This window comes from Balaenoptera acutorostrata, chromosome 14, assembly GCF_949987535.1.
Source record: "Balaenoptera acutorostrata chromosome 14, mBalAcu1.1, whole genome shotgun sequence".
NCBI lineage: Eukaryota > Metazoa > Chordata > Mammalia > Artiodactyla > Balaenopteridae > Balaenoptera > Balaenoptera acutorostrata.
Window position 1 is genome coordinate 54,204,429 of NC_080077.1, and position 22,698 is coordinate 54,227,126.

The window sequence follows — 22,698 nt, forward strand, 5'->3', positions numbered from 1 at the left end:
CTAAACAGATTCTTGTACTACTGGCTCATATCCATCAGCTCGTTCGACTTTAGCACCTGTCTCATCCACAGCAGCTTTTCCAGAACTACTACCTTCACCATGACACTCCATGAGTTTTCCCAATTCAAACTTGGGCTCTTTCAGCATTTTTACTTTCCTAGCAAAGACATCATAGAGCAGATAAGTAGACTGGCAAGCCTTTTCTATGTCTTTTCCAATGCTGTCTGGAATCAATTTATTGACCACTTCTTTCAAGTCATTTGTCTTCGCCTTTTGGGTCATGGTTTCCATCATCTTCTTCCGGATTTGGCAGACCTGTTGGTGCTGGGCATAAGAGGTCTTCCGAATCTGATTGTTACATTTTTTAGTAAAACCCACACAGAATAGACGAAGCAAATAACCATGGGTAGTCTTGACACCAATGTGAGCTTCAACCATGGTCTGCCATTTTTTGACCATGGAGCACATTTTGTCACGGGTAAGATCCATGCCATGGAGATCAGTCAGGCAATTTTTTGCCCTGAACATCTTCAGTAATTAGCTTGAATTTTCTAAACGCAACTTCATCATTCTGCAGATCAGCAAGGCTCACTTCAAAAACAGAATCCGTAAGGTCATCAGATGTGATTTTGGTTTCTTGAGTTTTTGTGACTAGTGTTTTCCCAATATTTCTTATATTGACACATAGCTAGTGCTTTCACATCATACCAATCTTTCTTAGAAAATGAGTCAACCACTTTCTTCTTGGCTCCCTTTTTGCCACTTTCATAAGGTGCTTGTTCTTGCCAACCACCGTGGTGCTGCTCAGAGAGCCAAAAAGCCAACGTAATGCTTTTTAACAGAAAACTGCAATATAATATAAGCATGCTGTTTACAAAGTAACTATAGGACTTATTTTTTTTATTAATTCCTAGTTTTGAACACATAAACTATGATGAATGTCTTCCTCTTTCAATCCCATCAGCATATTTCTGTCACTTCATGTAAAAGCTCATTTGAGATGATGTTAAAAGCCAGGACTAGGGCTTCCCTGGTGGCGCAGTTGTTGAGAATCTGCCTGCCAATGCAGGGGACACGGGTTCGAGCCCTGGTCTGGGAAGATCCCACATGCCGCGGAGCGACTAGGCCCGTGAGCCACAATTGCTGAGCCTGCGCGTCTGGAGCCTGTGCTCCGCAACAAGAGAGGCCGTGATAGTGAGAGGCCTGCGCACCGCGATGAAGAGTGGTCCCCACTTGCCGCAACTGGAGAAAGCCCTCACACAGAAATGGGGACCCAACACAGCCAAAAATAGATAAATAAATAAATTAAAAAAAAAAAAAAAAAGCCAGAACTAGATAGGTGGAATAACCTGCCTGTCACCTGACGTGGGTCAGATCCTGCAGAAAGCGGAGGCTCAAAGATAATCAAGCATAGATCAGAAAAGGAGATTATTATAACCTGAAGACAAAATTCAAAATTTTCTTCCTCTGGAATCATTTTTAAAAGTTTCTTTCAGGACTTCCCTGGTGGTCCAGTAGTTAAGAATCTGCCTTCCAGGGAGACGCAAGAGGGAAGAGATATGGGAACATATGTATATGTATAACTGATTCACTTTGTTATAAAGCAGAAACTAACACACCATTGTAAAGCAATTATACTCCAATAAAGATGTTAAAAAATTTTTTTTTAATTTAAAAAAAAAAGAATCTGCCTTCCAATGCAGGGGATGTGGGTTTGCTCCCTGGTCGGGGAACTAAGATCCCACATGCTGTGGGCAACTGAGCCCACACACCACAACTACTGAGCCCGCGTTCTCTGGAGCCCATGCACCACAACTAGAGAGAAGCCCGCGCGCTGCAACGAAAGATCCCACATGCTGCAACGAAGATCCCGCGTGCTGCAACTAAGACCTGACTCAGCCAAATAAATAAATAAATTTTTTTAAAAGTTCTTTTCATTTGTAATACTTTGTATACGTGAAAAATGCAAAAGGTTCCAAGCGTGTACGGTGAAAGTCTCCTGCCTCCCGTGCTGTCTTCACAGAACTCCCCTCTGTCAACCAGTGTCTTGTGTCTATTTCAGAAAGCAGCTTTACTTTGTATGTTTAATATTTCATATTAATACATATAGTCTGCACTATTCTTGATAGCTACATAATAGGGTATGATTTTTCCATAATTTTCCCCAAATTTGAATTTTTCTTCATAAAGAAAGTTACATGCAAGTGAATATATTGAGCATTTAGGACCTTTAAGGAGGAATGTCAGTAGATGCCTAAAGGGAAATTCAACATCCCTCTAAACTGTTTCCTTATATTTGTAGAGACCGTATCAAAAGCTTGAAGCCCCTGCTAACTCTCCATTCTTACAATTCTAGGAGCCCCTGCTGGGTTTAACAGGACGCTAGAACAGAGCAAAGAGGAGATGCCATTCACTCCTGTGTATCAGCAGACCTACCGGTTAATACCATCAAGAAATGCTCCAAGGCACTTCCATGCCTGTGGGTGAATATTAGAGCCATTCCAAACCAATGCTAACATCTGCATGCTTTCCAGAAGACCTCTGATGATGCAGAACAATCATCACCATGTACAAAATGCAAATCCAGTGGGCACCTGGGAGACCTCACATGACAGTATTGGTTCTGGAGTTTAAGTGGAGTTCCAGCAGGACTTTGTCTTTGTCTGTTTATCTAGTCTCTCATCTATTCAATACACATTTATGAACATTTACTGTGTTCCAGGCGCAGTTCTGCTCCTAGGGGTATGAGAAGAGAGACAAGGTTCTTGCCTTTGGGGAGCTTACATTCCAGTGGGGAATAGCTGGCTCCACCTCACCAAAGCCAGCCAGTCTTGTGTTCCTTCCTCATTCTGGTCATTGCTTTCTCTCATTACCAGCTCCACCACCCCCCATGCATGCACGCGCGCGCATACACACACACACACACACACACACACACACACACACACACACACACACACACACACACACACACACACACACACACACACACACGCCTACCCTCTCTAGTCAACCTGCAAACCTGCATGCTCTGCTCTTCGTTTCATCACCCCGGATGCCTTGCCTGTGTATATGCATCTATTCGTCTCCCATGTGTCTAAGTGTTTTCTTTGTGGCCAGCAGGGTTGGAAGCTCTTCGTGGGGACTCCATAAAATTGACTGAATGAAGGCCCGGCTCTTGGCATTAAGGCTGAACTTTTTTTAAAGTAAGCTTTTAATTTTAAAACAGTTTTTTATTCACAGAATAGTTGCAAAGATAACGTACAGAGTTCCCGTATACCCCTCAGCCAGCTCCTCCTGTCGTTAGCATCTGACATTACAATGGTATATTTGTCACAATTAATGAACCAATATTGATACGCTGTTATTAACTAAAGTCTATATCTTATTCAGATTTCCTTAGCTTTTCCACTGATATCCTTTATCGGTTCCAGGGTCTCATCTAGGATGCCACACCACAAGTGGTTGTTGTGTCTCCTTAATCCCTCTGGTCTGTGATAGTTTCTAGTCTTGTTTCTCATGGAGTTTTGACAGATTTGAAGAGTTCTAATTAGGTATTTTGTAGAATGCCCCTCTAGTTGGGTTTCCCTGATGCTTTTTTTATGGTTGCACTGGGGTTGTGGGCTATTGGAGGAAGCCAGCAGAGGTGAAGTGCCCTTCTCGCATCTTTTCAGGGGTACATGCCATCCACATGACGGGACAGTAAAATCAATCTTGAACACCTGGCCAAGGTACTGTTTGCCAGCTTTCCTCACTGAAGGTGACCCTGTTCCCCTTTTACCTACTCTGTTGCTTGGAATCAAGTCACTAAGTGCCTTCCCCCTCCCCTCAAGGGGGTAGGGGGTGGGGAGAATTAAGCTCCACCTCCTGGAGGGTAGTATTTATGTAAGTCATTTAAATTCTTCTGTAAGAAAGAAGTAACTCTCCCCCTCTTCGTTTATTTGTTTAGTCAACCACTTATATCAGTATGGACTCCCATGCATATTTATTTAAAGATTTGGGTTATAATTTGATATTAGGCTATTTATTTTGCTGCTCAAATTGTTCCAATTTTGGCCATTGGGAGTTCTTTTTAGGTTGGCTCCTGTGTCCCTTTGACATGCCCCATCCTTTTGTTTTTTGCGTATTTCTTTACTTTCTGGCACTACTGTGTATTTCCTTCCCCAGCCTTAGAATCAGCCATTTCTCCAAGGAACCCCGGTTCCTTTTATTGGGGAGGCCTATTTTTCAATCCAGACCTCAGCATCACTTACCCACCCACTCAGGCAGCCAGTCAAGGAATACGTAGGTATATTCTTCTCTCATGCTGATCATTGAACCAGATGCAGGATATATAGTGGGGAACAGAGCATACAAGTCCCTGCCTTTAAAAGCTAGTGATGTGGCCTGCGAGACAGACAATGAGCAAGTCTCAACGAAGAAATACGTAATTATAACTTTGATACGTGCTTCAAAGGGAAGGGACATGGCCCTCAGATGAAAAATAACCTAAGTCAGGGACCTGGGTTGCATCAGGTGGCCGGAGAAGCCCCCCATGGGTAGCTAACATCTAGATAGAAAGTCGATGAGAACGATTCAGCCATTCGAAGAGCAGAGGGAGGAGTGTTTTAGAAAACTGCAGGTTAGTGGGTCATGGCTAGCTTTTTAAAAAAAGGACAGAACATACCGGAAGTATCATGTAAAACTAATGTTGCCTTTATTTATAGGTTGATGTATTTACTGGTTCATGGTATAAAATATTTCTTACTGGGGAGTATTGTCAAAAAAAAAAAGTTGAAAGCAACTGTTTTAGGAGGAAATAAAGGCAGATTGAAAGCTCTGAAAAGAGAAAAAGCCGTAACATACTTGAGGACCTGAAAGGAGGCCAGTGTGACTGTGGGGAGTGAACCTAGGATGTGAGAAGAGGCTGTAAATGTAGGGAGGTGTGCAGCCCTCGAACAGGGCCAGGGCCCAGGAAGCCTTGGTATTTTAATTAAGGAGCAATGGGAAGTCATTGGAGGGTTGCAAATGGGGAAGTGTTGATATTTAAGAAGATCTTTTAGGCTCCTATGTGGAGAATGGAAGGAGAGGGCAAATGAGGAAGCCGGAGCCAGTCAGCGAGAAGGGTCGTACAGAGGGAGGCCCAAGCAAGAAGAGTCACTAGGACGTGTGTTCACATTCCATCGTCAGTCTTGTACTCCCAGCCACTAGAACAATGCCTGGAACACAGAAGACCTTCAATGTATACGTGTTGAATGAATAAGTTACATGACTGTAGTAAAGACGGAGAGACGTGGTTGAGTCAAGACATGTTTGGGAACCGGCAAGTCTTGCTGATAGATTGGGTCTGGGGGAAGTGGACGGGGAGAGTGAGAGCCCTCCCTCACACACTGCACCCCGCCAGTGCTCACGTTTGCTTTCTTTCTCTGTTGTTGGGCTACTTTGGGTAGTTACAGGATCCTTCAACTGTTTAGACTGTGTTTCTACCTCTGTGCTTAGTCATAGTGGCCAGAAGTGGAAAAAACAGAATTTTTCAAGAGAAACTGAGATTGAGTAGAATCACAAAAACCAGTTCTTAGCACAGGTTTTCAGACCCACAGATTTTATAATCTTTGATGCCAAATCTCTGAAATTCTGTGAGCGCCAATCACTAGCAAATAAAGATCCTCACAGGGGCACCAAAATTCCTGGCGTTTTAGCATTCTGACAGGGAGCTGGCGGGGGTGGGGGCGGGTAATCGTGTATAGCTATGTGCCAAAGACCCTTCTCCCACCCGATTTTATGTCATATTAAAATATATTGTGGCCAAATCCTTTCTTGATTCTCCTTTTCTTGACAGTGCTGATGCCTGAGGTCTGCAGCTGGCTGCCCACTTGGCCGCTGGCTTCCTCAGCAGAAGACAGCCACCTCCTGTCACTGTGGAGGAACTGGGACGAGGACAGGCCTAGACAGAGCCAACATGGAACAGAAAACAGGAGGAGCCGGACCCCAGGAACAGAAAAATGTGAGTCCTCTCTGGAAAGTCGGGCACCAGAGATGGGCGTGCTCCAGAAATGCTGGTTAATTTTGAAGAATTGGTCCTTTTGGTCAAATGGGTTTCATGCTCTTGACTGAGAAGCCAAAGCAACCATCAGATGTTACTGGGAGTGATGCCAGTGGTGTTTGCGTTGGTTAAGAATTTTCATATGACAGAAAACAAACTCAAACTGGCTTAAGCAAACAAAGAGGTTGTGTTAGCTTATGGCCTGAAAACTCCAGCACGCGGTCTAGAATTTAAATCTTCCTCACGATACCAGCTCCACGTCCGTTTTGTTTAGAGCACTGCCTCTTCTGTGTGTCGGCTTCATCCTCAGGCTAGCACTTCTCTTGGTGGCGCAAATGGCTGAGGGAATTTTGAACCTTGTATTCTCCAATACACCATCCAGGAGAAGGGGGATTGTCCCCTCTGGTAAACCCACAGAGGGCTGAGGAAGCTTTTTTTCCAGAAGCCCTAGGAAACATTTCCTTAAATCCCACTGGCCTGAATCGGGCTGTATGCCCACCCCTGAGCCAATCACCATGGCCAGGTGATGGATACTCTCTGGCTTAAGCACATCAGGGCTACCCCTGGGAGCTGCATGTATCCAGCAGTTAGAGAAAGGGGAGACAGTGAGGGGGTGGTGCCCTCAAGGCAAAATGTGGGTGCTGTGGCAGGAAAAGGGGGGAGAGGGATGATAGGGAGGCAACCTACATATGTTTACTACATCAACATCATTATTATCGTGATAAAGGCCAAACTGGAGGCAGTGCAGGTATAGATAAGGAAACCTTTGTTCAGAACCCCAGTTCTGCCTGCTTCTAGGTGAGTGACTTAACCTCTTCAGGTCTCAGTTTCTTTATCTGAAAAGATGTGGATGAAAATACCTCAGGGAGGGTAAAATTCATATATCTAAATATGTCATATATATATATATATATATATATATATATATCTCAAAATATATCAGGTTATATATTTGAAAAAATAAAAATAAAATATGAGGTACTTTTTGTATTTTCTCAAAGTGGCAATTACAGTCAGTCCTGTAGAAGCCAAGATTGAGCCCACGTTTCAGCCTAGTAGGACAGCAGGTGGAAGGAAGGCTTCCCTGGCCACCAAGTGTTGGGCAAGTCAGGGCCCATCTCGTGTCTTCACGGCGAGAAAGAAGTTTCACTGGTTCAGAACCAAACTTAAGCAGCAGGTGTTCAGGGATGGGGTGTTGAAATTTCAGCTTTGATTTTTCTATGAAATCGTTCAGGTTATTAAAATGTCGGCCCTATTCTCTTGTTTAAGAACTGGTTTCATTTCTAATGACACAGCACCATCATGCCATTCCTTGATTTAGTCACGAGAACCAAAACTAATGTGTGGCTAGTTTCATGTCGTTTTTATAGCAGTTAGTACAGAGAACAACAGGCTCTTGTAAAAACAGATGTATTTGCTATCTGTTTCTCTATCTGCTGCCTCTTCAGGCTCAAAACCCTATTTCTAAGATGGCGTGGTCCTCTGGTTGGGCCTTGTGGGAGAGGCTCCTGCGAGGACAAAAACCTGGCTGCTCTTCTCAGTGGGAAACCGAGTCCCAACCCCCAAACATTATAAGAATTGTAAAGGGGTGTCAGAAAGAGACCTTTCACCTTTTGAGAGAAGACTCGCTTGGCATTAATGTCTACTGTGAACACAGAGGAGGGGGTTTTATTGATGAGCCTCTGTAAACTTCTTCAAGGCCTTGTGGTATTCACATGAAAAAGTGAGCATATATTTAGCATTCCTAGAAAAAGCATGACCTTCCTAGTAATGCTAATACTCTCATAATGACACCACAGCCAGTCTCCTCACAGAGGCTTTATCATCTACAGTGTCTCTATAAGCAGGTTAGATAACAAATGTTTACAGATGAGGAAACAGAGACATTAAATTTTCCATGGCTTCAGAGAGAGAGTGTTGTGGAATTTAATTAGAGTCCTGGGCTGACCTCTACTGTGTAATTGCTTGATCTCTCTGTGTCTGAGTTTCCTCACATATAAAATGCAAATAATAATAATAATAATAAAATCCCTCACGGGTGGTAGTGAGGATCACGTAAACGAATGCATGTAAAGTGTTTAGACCAGCACCTGGCACATAGTTTTCACTCGATAAATGTTTGTTGTTGTAATTATCATTACCTTCACTATCCTTTTTTCTCAATTGCAAGTTAAATGACCTTGCCTCTTTGACTCACACGTATACAACCCACCTACTGGGTCTCCCCCCAACCTCAGTTATTCATTTGATCTTGATCTCAGTTTGTCTTCCAGCATCTGTCTCAGACTAGGGCAAGTCTTGCTTCCATGCTAGAAAGCTGGCCTCCTCTAGGGCCATCTCACCAATCTTTTCTTGTTGCCTTTTAATGCTAAATATGACTCCTAGGGCACCAATGTTTTTTAAAATGTTGAATATTGAATTGAATTTCATGTTACATAGATCCAACTCACCTGGAAGACCTCATTGGGCAGTTATGCCTCCTGTTCTTTGCTTTGATTCGGAGCCTGTGCTATGCTGTAGTCAAGCCCCGGTCACCTTCTTGGCCCAGTTTTAAATGTTTCATCCAGTTCAACCAACATCATATCACTTAATTCCTGCATTTTAAAAAATTTCCACATGGGAACATTGTCAAGAAAGCCTTTCTGTAGTTCATTTCTTTATCTTAATTCATTCTTTGTTTCTTTCAACCAATATTCTTTACTGTGTTCACCTGAGCAGTCCCACTAATATTGCTGGTATTTATTGCTTCGCATATGTACATCTTGTCCCTTCTCTCAGATTGTGAATTTCTTGAGGCCAAAAGCCATTGTTTCTATTTCTTTGCATCACCTGCAAGACTGTGGGCAGGTCTGCCTGGGGATTAACTTGTGAAAGGGCTGTGACTGCATCTATGGATCTCCCTGATCCTTTCCCTCTGCTTATAGCCTCTTTCTTTTCTCCGAAGTGTCTCACTAGGCCTTAAGCAAGCAGAGACGTAGATTTCATTGTCAGGGCTGATCTGTCCTGTATTTGGGGCTTTGAAGGTGATACACCCAGGGGCGTCCTTGGACCAGGCCTCCAACACCCTCTGTTGGTGTACGTGTTGGCAAATTACCTGCCATTTCCTCCAACAAATGATCACATCTCCCGTTCATGTCTCATTGTGTTTTCCTTGGTTTAATCTCTCTCCTCCTACCCACAGTCTTATCCTGCCTTTCCCTGATTCTCTTGCAGGCCTGTCCCATTTCCTGGCCTCTGTTCGTGCATTGGCCATTACTCTTGCTCGACCCTTCTGTGTGCCTCGCTTTGGTTTCTGTTCCCCCTGTTCTTTTTCTTTCACTTTCCCCCGCCCACCAGCCCTTTTTAACAGTGTCATCATGACTTATAGTTTGGGAACATGGCCCTCGCCATCTCCCACATTACACAGCCGCCCCAGCTTTCGTTTGCCCAGCATCCCTTCCCTGAGCAAATCCGGCAGGATGGAAGCTCTGCCACGGCCAGACACCAGCACCAACTCTTACTGTGAGCCCTGCTTCATGCCCATCTGCGGAAGCAGGGGCAGGGCTGAAGATGGAGGCCACAGAGAAGGACCCCAGACCTCTCCTCAGCTTCTGCTGGGTTGTGTGAGTTGGGTGTGACCCCAAGACTCAGAACAGCTTCGCTCTGTGAAAGCGCGAAACAGGGAGGGTTCTCTGAAAGGAATGGTCTGGGCTGCGGGGAAGAGGTGGGGTAGCACATGTGACAGAGACCCAGGAGGTTTCTTGTACTGACATGACTTGGCCTCCTAATCCACAAAACTCAGCTGAAACACCCAAGCCAATGAATAACAGGGTCCCGGCCATAAGCAGAAAACGCTCTTCCCTTTTTCTTCCTTCCACCTCACCCATGCAGCCTTGTGCAATCTGCCCTTATACAAAGGTTTGCAAAATTGTCCAAGTGGAGGAGAGGTCTGCAGTTTCTTGGCCACACTTCCCTTCCCGGAGGGTCAACCAGCACAGCTGGAGTAAGCTGACGGAGTAGGAGAGGAAGGGGACGGCAAGGATGCTGGGAACGGGGCCTTCTAGGACTCAGTTTCAGAGATGAAGAAAGCGGTCTTCTTATTTCAAACATGCAAACTGAATTTGGTCAAACACTCTCCTTGTGAGGCAGCTGCCCTTTGAAGCTGTGGACCGGGGTGGAAATAAAAGCTCCTGTCTGAGAAAGGATATGTTTCTTTCTTATGCTCTCTCCTGACCATTCTATTTCCTGCTGGTTTGCTGCATGGACCCTCTGCCGGCAGCATGGGGGGAGCCTGCAGCAGCCGGCGCAGCGGCGCCTGAGTGAAAGTGATTAACACCCTGAGCTCCACAGCTACCTCGGCATCTGCAGCACCTTTCCCCAGCCTGACCTCCCCTTGGTGCCTTTCTGCTGCTGCTGTGTGAGCCAAGCTCGAAAGCCAGGCTGAACAGGCTGGTTGAAGAAAGGAGTGAGACAGGTCTTAAGTGCCAGAAAGGCAATGCAGCCCAAATCCTGGTACTAGTGGTTAAAGCCCACCCATGGGTGCATCTCACCTATGACACAGGCAAGAAAGCAAATACAGCTAAACTCAAGATGGACATCTGTATTCAGAGATCTTTTATATTCACCCATATTACCTGGTATGGTGCTGAGAATGCATTTAATATTTATGGACCCTTTTGGCATTAAGTAAGGCCTGGCCAAGATAAAGGGAAAAGATAATAGGAATTTTGCCAAACAGGACCAAAGAATGCAATTTTTTAAACTGTATTTTATTATTTTTTTCTCTTCCATTATGGTTTATTATAGAATATTGAATATAGTTCCCTGTGCTATATAATAGGACCTTGTTGTTTACCTATTTTATATATAATAGTTTGTATCTGCTAATCCCAAACTCCTAATTTATCCCTCTTCCACCCCCTTTCCCCTTTGATAACCACAAGTTTGTTTTCTATGTCTGTGAGTCTGTTTCTGCTTCATAAATAAGTTCATTTGTGTCATATTTTAGATTCCACATATAAGTGATATCGTATGGTATTTGTCTTACTCTTTCTGATGTACTTCCCTTAGTATGATTATCTCTAGTTACATCCATGTTGCTGCAAATGGCAAAATTTCATTCTTTTTTATAGCTGAGTAGTATTCCATTGTACTTATACCACATCTTCTTTATCCGTTCATCTGTCAGTGGACATTTAGGTTGCTTACATGTCTTGGCTATTGTAAGTGATGTTGCTATGAATGTTGGGGTGCATGTATCTTCTCAAATTATAGTTTTCTCCAGATATATGCCCAGGAGTGGAATTGCTGGGTCATATACCTCTATTTTTAAAGAACTATTTTTATAGAACCTTAGCTTTAGTTGGTATCAGCCAACGTGTGCCAATCTCCTTTCTGACCGTCTTATTTTAGAACTAAATGTATAATGTTACCCATACCAAGTATCTTGGATATCTTTTTCAATTGATCTTGAAAGTTCACAGAGCTGGACTTTTGAGGCCTTCTACTCTAGACCTGTGGAGTACACGGATGATCCACTGAAGTGCAAAAAGAATATTTTAACTTCTGTTTACATCTGTTTTGTTTTTTTTTTAATAAATTTATTTACTTATTTTTGGCTGCGTTGGGTCTTCGCTGCTGCACGCGGGCTTTCTCTAGTTGCAGTGAGCGAGGGTCACTCTTCCCTGTGGCGCGCAGGCTTCTCATTGCGGTGGCCTCTCTTGTTGCGGAGCACGGGCTCCAGGCACACGGGCCTCAGTAGCTGCGGCATGTGGGCTCAGTAGTTGTGGCTCGCGGGCTCTAGAGCGCAGGCTCAGTAGTTGTGGCTCCCGGGCTCTAGAGCGCAGGCTCAGTAGTTGTGGCTCACGGGCTCAGTTGCTCCGCGGCACGTAGGATCCTCCCGGACCAGGGCCCAAACCCGTGTCCCCTGCATTGGCAGGTGGATTCTTAACCACTGTGCCACCAGGGAAGTACCCACATCTATGTTTTAATGTAAAAATGAAGAAAGGAATTAAGCTTTACTAGTACTACTAGTAATAATAATATGACTAATATTTGCTATACATATTTGCAAGTATATGTGTATAACATTTACAAATAAATATAAATATGATGGGGATACAGGTTCTAATTTTGCAGGGGGTGGGGACTGGATTGTATGATCAAAGAAGTTTGCTGGGACTGTTGCTTCTGACCATATAGACTAATAAGAGACCAAATTTACCCTCCGGTCTGAAACAGCCCCCACAAAAAAACAGGATCTAGCATAGGAGTTGTCACATGATAGTTGCTGAATGAACATGAGTTGAATGAATAACTGAAGCTCCCCAGGGAAGCCCAAGATGGTTAGATCACAGATGATGGGGCGTTAGGGCCCAGTGCACCTTAGCACTGATCTATTCCAGTTTCCTCATTATCTAGATGAGGAAATTGAGGTCCAGAGCCACACAGTGACTTCTCCAAAGTCCCTCAGCCCCTAGTGGTGGAGTTACTGGGAATATTCTTTCCTATAAACCAACCCTAGAGTCAAGCAAGTCAATAAACCACAGCCCCAAGCTGCAGAAGGACCTTTCTTTTTTTTTTTTTCTTTTTAAAAATAAATTTATTTATTTTATTTATTTTTGGCTGCATTGGGTCTTCGTTGCTGCGTGCGGGCTTTCTCTAGTTGTGGCGAGTGGGGGCTTCTCTTGTTGTGGAGCACGGGCTCTAGGCACACGGGCTTCAGTAGTTGTGGCTCGCGGGCTCTAGAGCGCAGCCTCAGTAGTTGTGGCGCATGGGCCTAGTTGCTCCGCGGCATGTGGGATCCTTCCGGACCAGGGCTCTAACCCGTGTCCCCTGCATTGGCAGGCGGATTCTTAACCACTGCGCCACCAGGGAAGCCCCAGAAGGACCTTTCTTAAAGGGCTAATTCCTGCTACTCACAGAACAGGGACAGGGTGGGGTTTGAGGTGTTAAAGGTAGTATGTTCAGAAACAAAAATAGGCACCAAGAATTATTGCAGACAAAGCCACTTGGAATTGAAGATATGGCCAGACATTGCTCAATTCTAGAAAAAGACTGAAAGAAACTTCCAGGTTGGGTAGAGAGGCCAGAGGAAGATCATTGCTAACATAAGCTCTGGTCGCACCTCAGGACTCTACAGGAGACTTTGGGCTCTGGGTCAAAAAAGGCCTATCTACCTAGAAACTCCAGAAGATTCTGGACCTGATCCAGGCCAACCAATACTTCCTAGGATAGCCCGCAGGCCCTGGGTCCGTCCTGGGAGTTGGGGGGCAGGTGGGCCCACAGCGAGCAGTCTCATGTTGGGACCCCACTGCCCAACTGCTTGGCCTGTCTGAGACCCCACATGGAGAAGACCCAGTCCTGAGGGGGACACTGTCAGCAGTGGAGACCTTCAGGCCACATGACATGTGCATCACGGGAGGATCTTCCTGCTCTGGACTATAGGAGCCGCTGACTTTGTACCCAGCAGGCAGGAGCAAACCACCCCACCCCACCCCCGCCAGGCACTTTGTCCTGGGTTTTCTTGGGAAGTGGCAGCTGTGGACGAACCCTTTCACTTTGGGTTTCTCCTCAGTTCACATTTCTGCCTGCTCCTCAAAGTCCTTGAAAAGGCAACCCAGCTCTTTCAAAGCACTTTTTTTTAGGGCCAGAAAATTCTAAGACATGTCAGTGACTGCCTGCTGTTGTCTTGAGTGTTTAAGACTTGATCTGGCCTGTCGTAGGAAAGGACTTCTGCCCACAGAGGCTTCGTACTGCCTCTCCTACCACCCGGAGTATGTCTGCGGGGTATACGGGGCGGAGGCTAGTGCTTGGCTCTTGTTTCAAAGATTTTTTGGCAGTCTCACTGTTCAGCAACGTTTTCAGCACTGACATTTGGGCTTCACCTGACAACGTGAGTGACACGGTTTGAAAGTGAATGGTGCTTTAAATGAGGCATATACAGACTTCTCGGCCCTGGGATCTCTAGAAGGAGAGTTCCTCCCGAAAGGAATCTAACAGGAGATGATTATACAGCTTAAAGCGAGTCTCCTAACAATACTTACCATCTGATGTACACCGGATTTGGAGGTGAATCTCCTCCTTAGGCTCAGGGCCCAGCTAGGAGGTGGTCTGAACCAGCCTGACCCAGGGGTGGACATAATCAGCCAAGCTTCACCTGTGCTGTGCTCCCTCAGCACAGAATTGTCCACTCGACTCACTAGCAGAGGCCAAACGCAGAGCCCTGGAGTGGGAAAGGCATGTTCCTGGCAGCCAGTGACTGGAAAGTGATCTCTGTGCACTAATTAGACCGAGCAGGACAGGGCTGTCATTAGTCTCCGCTTTATAGATCAGGAAACAAAGGCATTGAAAGAGCAAGTAAGGCACCCACTGCCACAGGGTGAGTCAGCAGTAAACTGGGCCCAGGACACAAATTTTGTGCCTTCTGGGCCAGCATTCGGCTCTGCCTCGGCCTCTGTGGTCTCAGAGAAGATGTCTCCTGCTTTATCCATAGCAAGAGTTCTTTGTGACACTCATTCCGTGAATCCTGCCCTAACACTCTCTGTTCTCCTCAGGTTTGCTCAACAGCCTGAGGCCCTGCCTTCCTCAGTCTCCCTTCACGCCGCCCCTTGGCCGTCTCGCGGGTTGTCCAGCTCCAAATGGCCTCTTACAGACTCGTCCCAGTTGGCCTCCCCACTCACTCCAGCACATCCACCAAGTGGTCCCCGTGCCCTCGGCCTTGGCCATGGTGGCAACTTCCCCACACAGTGTGGCTCAGAAACACAGCCCTGACCTGGGGCTCCCAGGCTTGTTTCCTTCCCTTACTGCTTCTGTCACCCACACTGGTCTCTCTGGTTCCTTCAGCCACTCCCTGCATCCTCTTCCTCACCTCTTTCTCTGCCTGGAAAGCCCTCCTCTTCTTGTACCATCAAGGCTCTTTCAGGAATTCTAGGCCCCTCCCAACTCTTCAAGAACTCCTGTTTTTCCTTCTCTGCAATGTCTTCCTGTACTGCCTGAAGAAACATGGTGGTCTCTCCAGCTGCCATTTGCCCCCAAATCTGATTTGGCCTCAAATCTCTCACCAGTATCTCAAATTTTTATTTAAGGTGATGTGATAGGCAGAATTCTAAAATGACCCAAGATTGCCTGCTTCCCCACTTGCGTGCACACCCTGTGAATATGATGGATTTTACCTGTGTGATTAGATACGTTTCATGGCACATTTGACCTCAAGGGAGATGATCCCAGTGGCCCTGACCTAATCATAACAGGGACCTCAGTCCTATAACCACAAGGAACTAAATTCTACTACCAACAAGAAAGTGCTGAAAGTGCCCTGTTTCCCCAGAGCCTCCAGACAAGAGTTCAGCTGAGCCAACACCTTGATTTCAACATTGTGTTACTCTGAGCAGAAGCCCAGGCATGCTGTGCCAGCCTTCTGATTTATAGAATTTCACTGTGAAATAATAAATGGGTATTGTGTTCAGCTGGTAAATTGGTGGTACTTTGTTATGGAGCCATAGAAAACTAATACAGGTAAATATTTAATTGTGTTGGAGTTGCGGATTTTCCACATTTATCCTGGCACCAGAGTCTCAGGTCAGTAGCTACAGCCACACTTGTGTTGATGTCAGCCTTAGACTGTAGACTCCCAGCAGGAGAGCCTGGCCACCTGGTTCCCTCTGAGCATAATTCAGCAATAAGGGGGATTCTTGGTTCTCAGCACTCTGCTGCCAGCTCCGAGGCAAAGATGAACTTGGCCTTCCTGCCCTCAGGGGCTTCTAATATAGTAATTGGACAATCACTGAAAGAGTCTAATACAAAGAAGATCAAGGCAAGGGAAATCACATCCAGTATGGGAAATCAAAAACTTACTAGAGGAAGTGACATTGGACCTGAGCCCTGAAGGCTGAGTGGTGTTTTACTTTAGGGATGGAAATAGGAAATTGAGTGAATTTTTAGAGAAATAGCGTGTTGGACATCTGACACATCAGGGGTAGTGTGAGTTAGGATAGAAACAGTATTCTGGGTCCCCAGTGTGTGAAGGCTCTTGAATCGTCAGGTGTAGTGTGTTTGGGTGATTTGGTGAGGAATTAGGGACCATGGAAAATTTGGAGGCTGAGGCGGGATAGAATCAAGGTGGACTGAGTATGTAAGATGGATGAAAGTAGAGGCAGCTAGGAGATGGGGATTATTTGCAGACCATGAGAGGAGAAGAGGTAAAAGTTAATCAGAGCCTGCATCATGGCTCTGGCAGTAGGGACAGAAGGAAGGAGAGAATGTCGCAGTCACTGGGGAAGATAGAAACTCCACCAACAGAGCCACGAAATGAACATAGCATCCAGCACAGGTCCATCCATCAGTCCCGCCTTCCTCCACTCATTCCAATATTTAAGATGTATTGTATGTCTCCTCTACCCAATAATCTGTCCCAGGTGCTGCCCCAAAGGCAAACGTCACTACATTTGAGGAAGTAGGAATGACTGTGTTACCAAGAGACAAACGGTAAGTCCTGTAAGAGAAGTGTGGCTCGAGAACTACAGGTTCAGGAGGGAGGAAGATGGCGTCCAGCTGCAGTCAGAGTCTTCAAGAAAGAAAGACGTGGAGTCACTGTTTAACTTGTAGGTGGCAAATTTAAAAGGAGAGGGGTCTTTGCATCTCTCCTCTAAACTACCAGTGAAACTTCACCTCATCCTGGTACACACACACACACACACACACACACACACACACGCATGCACGCACGCACGCGGACACTCACTCAGCTGGAGCCTGCTGACTCGCGCCTCACAATGACAAACATGGTGAAACAGTTATTCCTGCACATGCTCAGTTGGGTTGTTCTAGAAGACAACTGGGTAGCCCTTTGGGCCATTCCTTAGACACTGGCTTCCTCCAGCCACCTCCCTGGCTGACTGCCCGAGCTGTGGTGGTTATCATGACCGCACAGGGTAAGAGACACACAACGTCGTTTTTGTTCAGCCATCACCAGACCAGCCGAGGGCCGACTAGGCCAGCAGGGCTCTTCCTCCTTCCCCCTCGGTTCTGGGTAAGCACACGTCTTCCACCCTTACTTTAAAGGCAGACAATTTGTTTTTATCATTTGCCAACACAGCTGAGGATGATTATTAATTAATCAAAAACACTGACTTTTAACTTCCCACGCTCTCTCCAGAGATGCTCCAGTGACAGCGTGCATCTGGACTTCAGAGCTGTGTAGATGGAAGTGGGCACCATGCAGCAAAGATTTGTTTTTTTCTGGTTTATTCTTTTTAAAACACAACTCTAGCTTAATCCCATTTAGCCAGTAAACTTGATTTTTAAGGTGGTCTCGTTCTGTGGGATTTTCTGCTGGTCTTTAGACAGCTTCCTTTGAAACCAGAAATGCTGTGTCAGGATTTCACAAAAAGGAAAATGTAAAGAGCACATCTTCTGTTCATCAAAAGCTCAAACCGAAGCACACGAGCAGCATGTTTCCATGACTAATGAAACACCGCTGCCCTCCTCTGCTGGCAATCTCATGTAGTGGTAGTGCCCACCAAATTCGAGGTCTCGGCAAGGAATACCTAACAGCTTCTGAGAGCCGGTTTGAAACGTTACAGTTGTAACATCACAGCACAGGATGATCTGATTCAGTGGGCTGAGGTTTAAGCAACGGAGTCTTTTTCCCCTGTTGTAAGATGGCACTGCTGGGGAGCCATCCTCCCCTCTGAACTTGAGCTTTGTGGCGACACAGTGGTTTTCAGTGAAAAAAGAAAGGGGCGGCAGAAGATAGCTTGCCTCAAATTACACATCAAAGCTGAATGGCTACCTCTAGAGTGAGACGGGGTGCGCTTGGCTTCATCACTTGGCAGAGGCTAGAGTAAAATCTCCGACGCCTTTGTAGGAGCTGTACCGACGGATAGAAGATTTTGAGCAGAACCACACTTAGGAGGCAAGTGGGCTTCCCTTCCACTTAGTGAGGGCCACGTCTTCAGAATCTCAAATACCTGCAAGGAGTGTGTTGTCTTGTAAATGCAGCGGTGCCAGCTTGGGAAAGGTGTTTTGTGAAATGTGGAGCAAGGACTCCCCCTCCCCCCGCCCCCCGTGTGATTGTGCTTCCCTTCCCCATCCTCGGTGACCTATGTTCCCAAAGCCCCCAGCTCCTTTAAGACAACTCCTGGAAGCTGTCTTGCCAGTGCTCAAACCGTCCCGGCTTTGTTTCTTTTCTTTGCTCTCCTGCCACCTGTCTTTCTGTCCTTGTCATTGTCCCTTAGCATCTCCACTGGAGGTGTGCAAGGGAAATAGAAGGAGAGAAAAACTCCACCTTGCCACAGTCCATTTGCTTCTTGTCAACAGCTCTGCTAAAAGGCAGAAGAGGAAGCTATTGCCCAAGATAAGAGTGTAGATAAGGTTTGGGGATTATCTGTAAAATTCACTTATTTGTGGTTACCCTCCTGATCACCTGAGGATAATGGGGGGGATGTCTTTATCAAGCACCTGTTTTTAGGAAGTTAAGAGCAAAATTCTTCAGTCATTTCTAAGAGCTGGTCAAAATAACTCGAGATAAAACTAGCATACCTACTTTATACCTTGTTGACATAAAACTAGCAAGCAGCTAAATATCCACTCCATTGTTGAGCTCTCTGAAGCCAACTGACTTTGGAAGTGGAGAATTTCCTATCTCTTGTTAGTCAGGGAAAGAATTTAACTCATTCTCGGGTTAATAGGGGTCCCTGACAGCCCTGCAGTTCTTTTGAATGGCTGGGAAGAAGTAAATTGAATAGATAAGTGAGGGTCTTTGATTACAAGTAATAGAAAACAACTGAAACTAATTTAAGCCAAAAAGGTCAATTTATTATAAAGACTCAGCAGAGGCTCTCATGAGACCCAAGGACCAGGCCTCTGTGAAGGGCTGGGGCTGAGGCCTGGAAGGCTTTAGGATTCTTGGTCCATCTCTCACCACCCACCTCCCCTTTAAAAAAAGCTATCCATCCTCTTCAGTTCTCTCATTTATACCTTAACCCCCCCCTTGTCCTTCCCCTTGCCCCCCATACACAGGGTAAAGAAAACAGAGCTGACCCAGGATCCCAAATTTCCACTTTCACAGGGCCAACCAGCAAAGAAACAAAGACCACTCTCTCTCTCTCTCTTTTTTTTTTTTTTGGCAGCACGGCATGTGGGATCTTAGTTCCCTGACCAGGGATTGAACTTGCACCCCTTGCGTTGGAAGCACAGAGATTTAACCACTGGACCTCCAGGGAAGTCCCCAAAGACCACTCTTTTTTGGCACTAGTTTAAAATTCTCAAGAAAGAGCATCTGATTGGTCCAGCTTGAGAGCTGTATCTGCCTCTTGCCCAATCAGCTCTGACGGGAGGGTGGGGTCGTGGGTATTAATATGGCTTCTGGGTCAGAGAGAACCAGTGCTCAGAAAAAGTGTGTGGGTGATGGGATGGGATCACTCAACACTTAGTAATCCAACAAAAGAAAAGGGCCATGGTACCTGTTCCCCTCATACAATCAGGAGAAAAACCTGCACATGTAGGAAAACAGACAATTAAAATCATTTAGTGCTAATTACTGTGAGGATAAAAACCCTGATTAGAATGAGCTCTTAGGAAATAACCAAAACGGCCCATCTTCAGTTGAATAGATAAATACATTAAGGATGGGCATAAAATGGAACCCACAACACAGTGGTGAAAATTAATGAGCTACAGCTACACAGTTTAGTATGGATGAATCTTGAAAGTATAACGATGCATGAAAAAAGCAAGGCACAGAAAAATACATCCAGATGTTTTTACTTATGAGGTTCAGAAACATGCAAAATTGGACAATATATTAGAATGTAGTCTTACTTATGTGTATGGTAAGCTATAAAGAAAAAAAGAGAATGATAGACTAAATTCAGTATAATGGTCACTTATGTGGTGGAGAATGAAAATGTGCTCAGGAACAGATAAACGCGGAGCTTCAAACAGGTTGGTAATGTTCTATTTCTTTTTCTTTTTTTTTTTTAATTTTTATTTATTATTTATTTATTATGTTTATTTTTGGCTGTGTTGGGTCTTCGTTTCTGTGTGAGGGCTCTCTCCAGTTGCAGTGAGTGGGGGCCACTCTTCATCGCGGTGCGCGGGCCTGTCACTATCGCGGCCTCTCTTGTTGCGGAGCACAGGCTCCAGACGCGCAGGCTCAGTAGTTGTGGCTCACGGGCCCAGTTGCTCCGCGGCATGTGGGATCTTCCCAGACCAGGGCTCGAACCCGTGTCCCCCGCATTGGCAGGCAGACTCTCAACCACTGCGCCACCAGGGAAGCCCCTAATGTTCTATTTCTTAAGCTGAGTGGTAGATGTGACAGCATTAACTTTATTATGATTTAATCTATACTTACATACTGTTTTTGTTCATATGATATACTTTGTAATTAAAAATGTATATAAATGAATGCCATTATGCAAGAATTCTAAGGAAGCCATTTCCCTGTCCTGGGTGATGGCCCACAGTATTGTGCTCACCTGATCAGGGGACGATGGTGAATAATTCAGTTTGTCAAGTGGTTTTCTGGTTTCTATCCATGTGACAACCACCCTGACAAGGAAAGTGTCTGGGGTGGCCCATCAGCACTGTGACCTGGAAAGTGCCTGAGGTACAGCCAGGCTTTTCTTGGGTCCTTCGTCCTGATGTCAAAGCAATTACTCATGTCTACTCCCAGCTCAAATGTCCCAGCCATCTCTACCCAAGAAAGCTACCTACCTGCGTGCAAGCATTCCCATCAAAACACGATGACAAACTGGCAGTTTCTTAAAAGGTTAGACATAGAACTACCATATGGCCCAGCAATTCTCTTCCTGGTATATATCCAACAGAATTGGATAGATACTTGCACACCCATATTCATAGCATCATTATTCACAGTAGCCAAAAGGTGGAAACAACGCAAGTGTCCGTGAACAGGTGAATGGATAAAGAGATATGGTACACCCATACGGTGGAATATTATTCAGCCATGAAAAGGAATGAAGTTCTCACACACGCTACACATGGATGAAGCCTGGAAACATTATGCTTAGTGAAATAAGTCAAACACAGAAGGATAAATATTGTATGATGCCACTTATACAAGATACTTGGCACAGGCAAACTCATAGAGGCAGAAAGTAGAATGGTGGTTACCAAGGGCTGGGAGGAGGGGAAAGGAGGAGTTATTATTCAACGGGTACAGAGTTTTTGTTGGGGATGATGAAAAAGTTTGGGTGTAGATAGCATGGTGGTTACACAACATTATGAATATTTTTATTTGTTTTTTTAAAAATTTATTTATTTTATTTATTTATTTTTGGCAGCGTTGGGTCTTTGTTGCTGTGCGTGGGCTTTCTCTAGTTGCAGCGAGCGGCGGCTACTCTTCATTGAGGTGCGCGGGCTTCTCATTACGGTGGCTTCTCGTTGCAGAGCACAGGCTCTAAGCGTGCATGCTTCAGTAATTGTGGCACTCAGGCTTCAGTAGTTGTGGCTCGCGGGCTCTAGAGTGCAGGCTCAGTAGTTGTGGTGCATGGGCTTAGTTGCTCTGCAGCATGTGGGATCTTCCCGGACCAGGGCTCGAACCCACGTCCCCTGCATTGGCAGGCAGATTCTTAACCAGTGTGCCACCAGGGAAGCCCAACATTATGAATATTTTTAATACCACTGAATTGTACACTTACAAATGGTTAAGATGATAAATATTACATTATGTGTATTTTACTGCAGTTTTTAAAAACCATAATTACAGAGCACTGGGAAAGACATATACCTGGATGGAGGAAAATGATACAGGGCGGGGGAGTGGGGGAGATAGATCTAAGTGCACAACATCCTTTTTCCCTTCCTAGATTCTTTCCTAAATTATCTAAACATCACTTTATTTCCAGTCGAGTCCTGCAGCCTGGGACCATCATTTCCAGCAATATTCTCAATGCAGCAAAATGAGAACTTATGTATGCCTCAGGGAGTGTGATATCGTGGGGGTCCCCTCTGTGGAGGAAACAAGTCCATGGGTCCAGGGCTAAGCCCCCAACTTCCTCCTGCCTGGAAGGTAGAGGTGGGCCGGGGAGGGGTGGTGGGAGGCCCGAGGTGGAGCCTACTTCAGAGGCCTGAACACAGCTCTGCGTTCCCAACGCGTCAACGCTGCGTTTGGCGGCTGGTTGTTCAGTGTTTCGGAGGAAGAGAAGGAGAAGGAAAGATGTGTGTGGTTAAGCCCATCTTCTGTTTTCTTTTAGTTTGCTGGGATCAGGTGGTTGCCTCTGACACGGAGAATGTCCTTTGTTTAAACAGCAAAGATCATCCCCAGATCCAAAGAATGATGGGTAGGTTAGGAGCTGGGCTGTAAGTAACAACATACAGCTGGAGGAGGCTGTGCTAAAAAGGGACCCCTGGAGGGAGCTGGGCCATACCCAGGGACCCAGGCCACGCCGTGACCTCCGAGGGCTCTGGGCACTGAGGCCTTTGTGAGCCCCTCCCACCATAATAATATCAATACTAAAATATTTAAAATATAACTTTAAATACTTCAGCCTTTATTCCTCTTTTAGACAAAATTTAGTTGATTTTTGTGGGCCCTAAAAATTTCATTTTTTTTGAATGTGAGAAAAAACATTAAAGTTTCATAGGCCCTCACAAGTATCTCTGCCCTAGCACTATGCCTCCTGTGTGTAACCTGGAAGGGCCTGGGGCACACCTTCTTTTTTTTTTTTTTTTTT

General features: G+C 45.5%; 1 pseudogene; it reads right to left on the minus strand.

Annotated features, from left to right (window-relative positions):
* LOC102998665 (40S ribosomal protein S3a-like) lies at positions 1-15,027 on the minus strand (annotated as a pseudogene).
* Positions 15,028-22,698: the final 7,671 nt, after the last annotated feature.